Source organism: Elgaria multicarinata, chromosome 1 (assembly GCF_023053635.1).
Source record: "Elgaria multicarinata webbii isolate HBS135686 ecotype San Diego chromosome 1, rElgMul1.1.pri, whole genome shotgun sequence".
In the NCBI taxonomy this organism is placed as follows: domain Eukaryota; kingdom Metazoa; phylum Chordata; class Lepidosauria; order Squamata; family Anguidae; genus Elgaria; species Elgaria multicarinata.
The window spans coordinates 92,446,400-92,452,644 of NC_086171.1; the positions used below are offsets into that span (position 1 = coordinate 92,446,400).

General features: G+C 45.7%; 1 protein-coding gene across 2 annotated transcripts in view; it reads right to left on the reverse strand.

The window, feature by feature from the left end:
• Positions 1-6,245, reverse strand: part of PIP4K2B (phosphatidylinositol-5-phosphate 4-kinase type 2 beta) — a 453,863-nt gene that overhangs the window by 214,873 nt on the left and 232,745 nt on the right. The gene's annotated exons all lie outside the window — the stretch shown is intronic.

A 6,245-nucleotide genomic window follows, 5' to 3' on the forward strand; every position in this document is an offset into this window, starting at 1 on the left:
TCAATGGGACAGAAGTTAGTCATGATCAGGAGGTTTAAAAATGAAAGATTTCCCCAGCCATCTGGATTTTACATGTAGTGCATCCAAAATCAAAGCAGAATCATTGAGCACATCCATGTCAGTAGCATGGATGGGGGGGATTCATGATGCAGTTCCTTATGGGTCCACTGGATTTTAATATAGTGTCCCCACAAATGCACTGTTACATCACAGGGCACATCATAAGAAGAGCCCTGTTGGATCAGACCAAGGGTCCATTTAGTCCAGCACTCTGTTCCCACAGTGGCCAACCAGATGTCGACCAGGGACCCACGAACAGGACACTGTGCAACAGCACCCTCCCACCAAAGTTCTCCAGCAACTAGAGTATACAGGCTTAGTTCCTTTCATAGCGGAGGTAGCACTTAGCCATCAGGACTAGTAGCCATTGATAGCCTTCTCCAGGAATTTATCCACTCCCCTTTTAAAGCCATCCAAATTGGTGACCATCACCACATCTTGTGGTAGTGAGCTCCATAGTTTAACTCTGCACTGTGCGAAGAAGTCCTTCCTTTTCTCTGTCCGGGATCTCTCACCAGTCAGCTTCATGGGATGACCCCACTGAGTTCTAGTATTATGGGAGATTGCATGATGGGGCTTGTGTGCAAGAATCACGAGGACCCTGCTTCTGATCAATGCTTGTGCAACGTGCTGGATCCAGGCTGATTTTTAGGGTGCACTCCACAGAGAAGGGTGTGAAGTGTGATTTAACATTTGATTTTAGCTGTTCCATATAAAAACTATCAAGATGGTTCATGAGGATCCATTCCTTAAATAACTGTTGTTCCATGGGAACACCTTGCTCCAACTGATACATGTTTTTCAGAGGCCAGAGAGTATAGAAGGCTGACAGCTGATTTGATTATGGATTTGGGGCTATTTCTCTGGCTTGTTCACAAAGATAAAAAACAGACTTCCTTGTTTGCATATAATGACAAACGCCAATTATTTCAGGGACGGTGTAAAAGCCGGAACGGAACGGAACAGGCCGGAACAGCCCCATTATATTAAAAAACCATACCAAAAACAGTGGCATGTGTTAGCAACACTTGAGAACAATATTTTAAGACTAAAACCATACCAATATTATATCACTATTAACCCCAGAACTCCCAAAACGACGTCCGGAACAGAATGGGATGGCCGGAACGGCCACTAGGGAACGAGCGATATCAACCAAACTCACCAGTCATGCATAACTAAATGGCAGGGATGCAATAGGCCACAAAAGTTGCCCCGAAACCACGTTCAGATACCCGTTCCGGGCAAAAACGCGTATCGCGCAAAATGGGCCGTAACGGCAGCTTCCCAATGAGATAATTGAACCAAACTCACCAGACACACATTACTAGGTGGGGCAAATATAGAAAGCTCCAAAAGTTGCCCCAAAATCACGTTCAGATACCCGTTCCGGGCAAAAATGCGTATTGCGCAAAATGGGCCGTAACGACAGCTTCCCAATGAGATAATTGAACCAAACTCACCAGACACACATTACTAGGTGGGGCAAATATAGAAAGCTCCAAAAGTTGCCCCGAAACCACATTCAGATACCCGTTCCGGGCAAAAACGTGTATTGCGCAAAATGGGCCGTAACAGCACCTTCCCAATGAGGTAAGTCAACCAAACTCACCAGATGCACATGACAAGGTGGGACAAATATAGAAAGCTCCAAAAGTTGCCCCGAAACCACGTTCAGATACCTGTTCCGGGCAAAAATGTGTATTGCGCAAAATGGGCCGTAACGGCACCTTCCCAATGAGGTAAGTCAACCAAACTCACCAGATGCACATGACAAGGTGGGATAAATATAGAAAGCTCCAAAAGTTGCCCCAAAACCACGTTCAGATACCCGTTCCGGGCAAAAACGTGTACTGCGCAAAACCGGCCGGAACGGCAGCTTCCCAATGATATAAGTGAACCAAACTCACCAGATGCACATGACAAGGTGGGACAAATATAGAAAGCTCCAAAAGTTGCCCCCAAACCACGTTCAGATACCCGTTCCGGGCAAAAACGCGTATTGCGCAAAACGGGCCGTAACAGCAGCTTCCCAATGAGGAAAGTCAACCAAACTCACCGGATGCACATGACAAGGTGGGATAAATATAGAAAGCTCCAAAAGTTGCCCCAAAACCACGTTCAGATACCCGTTCCGGGCAAAAACGTGTACTGCGCAAAACCGGCCGTAACGGCAGCTTCCCAATGATATAAGTGAACCAAACTCACCAGATGCACATGACAAGGTGGGACAAATATAGAAAGCTCCAAAAGTTGCCCCCAAACCACGTTCAGATACCCGTTCCGGGCAAAAACGCGTATTGCGCAAAACGGGCCGTAAAAGCAGCTTCCCAATGAGGAAAGTCAACCAAACTCACCAGATGCACTTGACAAGGTGGGGCAAATATAGAAAGCTCCAAAAGTTGCCCCCAAACCACGTTCAGATACCCGTTCCGGGCAAAAACGTGTACTGCGCAAAACCGGCCGTAACGGCAGCTTCCCAATGATATAAGTGAACCAAACTCACCAGATGCACATGACAAGGTGGGACAAATATAGAAAGCTCCAAAAGTTGCCCCCAAACCACGTTCAGATACCCGTTCCGGGCAAAAACGCGTATTGCGCAAAACGGGCCGTAAAAGCAGCTTCCCAATGAGGAAAGTCAACCAAACTCACCAGATGCACTTGACAAGGTGGGGCAAATATAGAAAGCTCCAAAAGTTGCCCCCAAACCACGTTCAGATACCCGTTCCGGGCAAAAACGTGTACTGCGCAAAACCGGCCGTAACGGCAGCTTCCCAATGATATAAGTGAACCAAACTCACCAGATGCACATGACAAGGTGGGACAAATATAGAAAGCTCCAAAAGTTGCCCCCAAACCACGTTCAGATACCCGTTCCGGGCAAAAACGCGTATTGTGCAAAACGGGCCGTAAAAGCAGCTTCCCAATGAGGAAAGTCAACCAAACTCACCAGATGCACATGACAAGGTGGGACAAATATAGAAAGCTCCAAAAGATGCCCCAAAACCACGTTCAGATACCCGTTCCGGGCAAAAACGCGTATTGCGCAAAATGGGCCGTAACAGCAGCTTCCCAATGAGGAAAGTCAACCAAACTCACCGGATGCACATAACTAGGTGGGACAAATATAGAAAGCTCCAAAAGTTGCCCCCAAACCACGTTCAGATACCCGTTCCGGGCAAAATAACGGCAGCTTTCCAATGAGGTAAGTCAACCAAACTCACCAGATGCGCATTACTAGGTGGGACAGATGTAAAAAGCTCCAAAAGTTGCCCCGAAACCACGTTCAGATACCCGTTCCGGGCAAAAGTCTGTATTGCCCAAAACGAGCCGTAACGGCAGCTTCCCGATGAGGTAAGTCAACCAAACTCACCAGAAGCACATTACTAGATGGGACAGATATAATAACCTCTGAAATTTCCATGAAAGTCAGGTTCTGTTACCCATTCCGGGCCATAGTTCATATTCCCAAAATTAGCTGGAAAAGAAAATTATGGGTGAGGAAAATGAGGCACTATCTATTGTTGGGAAATTGCCTCGAAAGGCAACTTCTATGTGTGTGAATGCAATCAAATAAACTACTTTCATTGTACTAACTGGAACATTTAATAAACTTTCTCAGAATCCAGAGTGAAGTTCTGCAAAGATGGTTTCCTACAGAAGCCCATAGTTGTCATGTGGTTTGGTAGTGTGCTTAAAATATCAGTCTATGATGGCATTGTTGGGGTTGGGCTGTCTCAGTCCATCATGAAGCTTACAATGACCTGTGGCTATTCACATCTTTCAACCTAACTTATCCCACAGGGTTATTACAAAATTGGGAAAGACCATTGTAGTTCACCATGCGTTTCTGGGTGGCGGGTGGGATATAAATGTTCTGTCAAAAAAGCCCAGGTCTTTTGAGGATTGCCATGGGAGTACTGGAGGCTGCATTCCAGGAAGTCCAAAAACGCAGCCCCCAACCCTTTCCAGGGCTGATGGAGGCCTTCCCCCTCAGCCCTTTCCCCCAAGAAATTGGGTGCCAGTCCCGGTTGCCCTGGAGATCTCCGTTTTTCCAGAGGTCTCCCGGGTTTTCCGGGTCATCTGGTCACCCTTATCACACCAGGAGACAAAGCGTTAATGCCCACATTCCACAATCTTGACAGGTACCCCTCCCCTCCCCAAACATGGAATTTATTTTTAAAAGCCAATCACACAATTTTAAATTGTATGTTAGGTGTCTTGAATAGGTTAGCCCCATGTGAATAAGAGGGAGCTAGGTTGACCATTTGTTTGATTCAGTATAACCCATTGTCATTGGCTGTGATGTTCTGAAGCTTTATTAACATATATGCTTCTTTAGTCATATTCTTTATGAAAACATGAATACAAGAAAAATAACCACAAACAGTAAGAACAAAAACAATGTACATAATATCTATATACTCTCTCTCTGTGTGTGTGTGTGTGTGTGTGTGTGTGTAAATGTAAATGCTAACATACAGCACCTGTTAACATAATTTTTTTCCTACAGTGTAGATTATTCATTTCTCACAGCACTTTGGACATTTGAATATACCACGAGAAGCTTGATTTATCTCAAGGCAAGAATGATGGTGCCAGTCCTGACATGCTCCCTCGCACAGAACCATGGTGTCCTCCTTTGGTTTCTTGCACTGATCACCCATTAAGCACAAAGACCAAGATGAAGTGTAATACTGTTGTATTGCTGAAGACAAGAACTGGATTGTAGAAAATGTTCCTTTCGGTGGTTTTCTAGAAACAGGACTATTGAATTGCTTAATTTCTCTCTGATTTATTTGCTTCTTTATTCTCTGCTGCTGTCTCTGCATTAAACTTGGCCGTGGAAGAAGTGATTTGTGCTTGAGAAGTTCATTTGCAATCCACTGCCGTACAGGCACCATGTCTGCTAGGAAAGGGACAGGTGAGCCACTGCATAGCACATGTGCAAAGAGACATACAAAAAGTTTGGTTGACTTACCTCATTGGGAAGCTGCCGTTACGGCCCGTTTTGCACAACACGCGTTTTTGCCTGGAACGGGTATCTGAATGTGGTTTTGGGGCAACTTTTGGAGCTTTCTATTTTTGTCCCACCTTGTCATGTGCATCTGGTGAGTTTGGTTCACTTATCTCATTGGGAAGCTGCCGTTACGGCCCATTTTGCGCAGTACGTGTTTTTGCCCGGAACAGGTATCTGAACGTGGTTTTGGGGCAACTTTTGGAGCTTTCTATATTTGCCCCACCTAGTTATGTGCATCTGGTGAGTTTGATTGACTTTCCTCATTGGGAAGCTGCCGTTACGGCCCGTTTTGCGCAATACGCGTTTTTGCCTGGAACGGGTATCTGAACATGGTTTCGGGGCAACTTTTGGAGCTTTCTATATTTGTCCCACTTTGTCATGTGCATCTGGTGAGTTTGGTTCACTTACCTCATTGGGAAGCTGCTGTTACGGCCCATTTTGCACAATACACGTTTTTGCCCAGAACGGGTATCTGAACGTGGTTTCGGGGCAACTTTTGGAGCTTTCTATATTTGCCCACCTAGTTATGTGCATCTGGTGAGTTTGGTTCACTTACCTCACTGGGAAGCTGCCGTTACGGCCCGTTTTGCCCGATACGCGTTTTCCCCCGGAACGGGTATCTGAACGTGGTTTGGGGGCAACTTTTGGAGCTTTCTATATTTGGCCCACCTTGTCATGTGCATCTGGTGAGTTTGGTTCACTAACCTCATTTGGAAGCTGCCGTTACGGCCCATTTTGCGCAATACGCATTTTTGCCCGGAACGGGTATCTGAACATGGTTTTGGGGCAACTTTTGGAGCTTTCTATATTTTTCCCACCTTGTCATGTGCATCTGGTGATTTTGGTTGACTTACCTCATTGGGAAGCTGCCGTTACGGCCCGTTTTGCGCAATACACGTTTTTGCCCGGAACGGGTATCTGAACGTGGTTTGGGGGCAACTTTTGTGGCTTATTGCATCCCTGCCATTTAGTTATGCATGACTGGTGAGTTTGGTTGATATCGCTCGTTCCCTAGTGGCCGTTCCGGCCATCCCATTCTGTTCCGGACGTCGTTTTGGGATTTTTGGGGTTAATAGTGATATAATATTGGTATGGTTTTAGTCCTAAAATATTGTTCTCAAGTGTTGCTAACACATGCCACTGTTTTTGGTATGATTTTTTA